This window comes from Microcebus murinus, chromosome 3, assembly GCF_040939455.1.
Source record: "Microcebus murinus isolate Inina chromosome 3, M.murinus_Inina_mat1.0, whole genome shotgun sequence".
NCBI lineage: Eukaryota > Metazoa > Chordata > Mammalia > Primates > Cheirogaleidae > Microcebus > Microcebus murinus.
The window spans coordinates 44,444,106-44,446,846 of record NC_134106.1 but is presented as its reverse complement, the minus strand read 5'-3'; the positions used below and the strand labels follow the sequence as shown (position 1 = coordinate 44,446,846).

Sequence of the window (2,741 nt, the reverse complement as noted above, 5' to 3'; positions counted from 1 at the left end):
TAAATTTATAAGAAATATGCTGCGCATGAGTGTGTGGTGATGATTCACAGATTTGAAATAACACCTACTCTCCCTCGGTTCTGGCACAAAATGTGTCAGTGAAGCCTGCAATTAGGAAAATTATCTTGGCCTGTCTTGCCACAAAGATGGTGACGTCAATATATACATCCAGAGCAGAAATGTCTTCCCAAAAAATGAGCTTAAAGAACACTTCTACCCCAACACTGCTTGGTGCCTTTGCAATGTCATCTAAATCATTGTCATTGGATAATACTACTATTCACATCTACTGAAAACTGCTATACAGTGTCTTTTAGTCTTCATAACAGTCCCATGAGATAGGTACTATTACAGTTCCTATTTTACTGATAAAGAGGTTAAATAAGTTGTCCAAGATCATATAGCCAGCTAACGGTACAGCTTGGATTTGAACCCACGTCTCTCAGACTCAGATGTTCATGCTCTTGACCATGACTGGCTACATAATTTGAAGGGCCCAGTGCAAAATGAAAATGTGGGACTCCTTATTCAAAAATTATTAATAATTTCAAGATGGCAATAGTAAGGCCTGGGTGTGGGCTCTTCTAAGAACAGGGCCCTGTGTGACTACATAAGTAGTACACCCCTGATGCTGGCCCTGTTCCTTTTTTATAAATTTTTTTTTAAAGTTCCAGGAGCTTTTTATTGTTTGAATAAAAAAACACACAAAACCAGGCAGAGGAAATGATGGAAAGTCATCTTTCACTGTTATTTGCCCTTTGGTCCTTCATCTTTTAAGCACTTATTATATTTTCTTTTAATGATATTAGGTATTTATTTTGATCACAAAGGCAATTCAAATGTGAATAAATAAATGTATTATCTTTTAACACCCCAGCCCCATGTTCCTTTAAATAGAAAAAAAGTGTTAAATGTCTCTTCGTTGTCTGTTTGGCCATAGTTGATTGTAACTTGATCTTCTGGCATCCTTCTCAAACTATAGCTAATTCTGTTAAAGAAATCCTGGGGAAGAAGTCCTATGGATATTGTCCATAGTCTCCAAAAGGTGAGGACGGGAACTGGGTGGGTTGAAGGCAACTGTCTCCAGCTAACTGAGGAGCACTAGGAAACTGCAGAGGCAAATCTTGTCAACAGGATACCGGCTCCTTCGGTTAAAGCTAGGAGAATGCCACCCACAGCGGCTGACCCAACCACAGCCACTGGGCCATTTCTTGCTGCCAGTCTGGCTCCTGGTAAGGCACCACTTGTGACTGAGTTCCAGGGATCTTCTTTTCCTCTGACTTGAACCATACTACAGTCAATCATGGAAAACAGACCTCCCCAAACTGCAAAGCTACCTCCCAACTGTGGGGCCCTGGTTTTAATAGCTGTCAAACTCCCATGTGGTCTGTGGTTTACTCCCCTGGAGAACTGCAAAAACCTGTTGTTGCTTGAAAGCTACCACCACCAATGGTGCCCATCATAAAGGCCCCACCACAGTCACCCCCAATTCACCAGGGACAAGGCTCTCCTGGGTCCTCCTCCACCTGGACCCCAGCAGTGCTGGTCCCACTCTTAACCATATCACTTCCCTCCATCCTGGCCTTATCCACATGCCTCAACCTAATTCAGCAAATACTGTGTCCAAGCCACTCCTCCACTGTAAGAGGTCCTGTGTAGATGCATAAGAGACACAGGTTCAGCCTGGAGACAAACAACATGTATTTCTCGGCCAATCCTTTTATTTGCCGAGATTTCTCATTATAACTAACAGCAGGAGAAACTATCCCATAATTTTATATACGTTTTAAATATCAAGGCTTCTCTTTGGTTCATCCCTAAGATCTCCATTTTAATTGGACTGTTTCCCTCCCAAACAAATAAACAACGACGACAACAAACTTCAGTCATTTTCCAATGCAGCGTTCAGCATGTAACACAGCAGGGGCATGCACTGCTCCTGGGTGCTGTATTTGCAGCTGCTCCACCCTAATGATGAGAAAAGGCCCCAGATCCTTGTAATTGTAGGGTCCTGATTAATGAAACCTTTGCCTCTCTGGATCTCCTCTTAAAGATCCCTCCAAACCTTTCACTTGGCACCTTCATTCAGTGGAATGTCTGGAGCCGAGTGGATGACCTATTCTAGTATAAACCTTTCGCCATCCAACACACACCCTGAGAACAAAGGGAGTCTGTTTATGGTGTCTATAGAGTAATTGTGACAAGCAGTTTACATTTCTAGAGACAGGAGCAGGCTCTGCATGTGCATTTGTGGTGGGGGAGAGTTTGGGAGAGGAAGTCTAGAAGGTAGACCTCTGTCCTTACTGGGGTTTTCCACCTAATTTGATCCCCAGCCCTGAACTCTCCTGTTCCTTCCTCCTCTCCCCAACTGGAGCTTCTTATTTCCTATCTTCAGACACATTTTTACTGTGATTCCCTTTTCTATAAGAAATGTTGGCAGTTCCTATTTTTAGTTTTCTCCTAATATGGGATAAGGAGAAGGAGTCACAGCTAGCCCCCAACAGAAATGCTTCATACTTTAGGACTTAAATGTGGACTGCTGGGATTGAGGCATCCCTGCCTCTTATAAATAAGGTCAGATCTAGTTATAGAGAACCTGGAATTTGCCATGGAAAGAACATCCAGATACACGCAAGTATCTAGAATGGTAGCTGTCAATCGTATCAGACCCACTATCCCCTTTTTATAATAAGACACCTCTTTCACTGTCCTGAAATAAAATCCATATGTAATATAATCTA

General features: G+C 42.5%; 1 pseudogene; it reads right to left on the bottom strand.

Annotated features, from left to right (window-relative positions):
• Window positions 1-1,016: 1,016 nt before the first annotated feature.
• Window positions 1,017-1,577, bottom strand: LOC105878438 (mitochondrial import inner membrane translocase subunit Tim17-A pseudogene; annotated as a pseudogene).
• Between the last annotated feature and the right edge of the window lie 1,164 nt (window positions 1,578-2,741).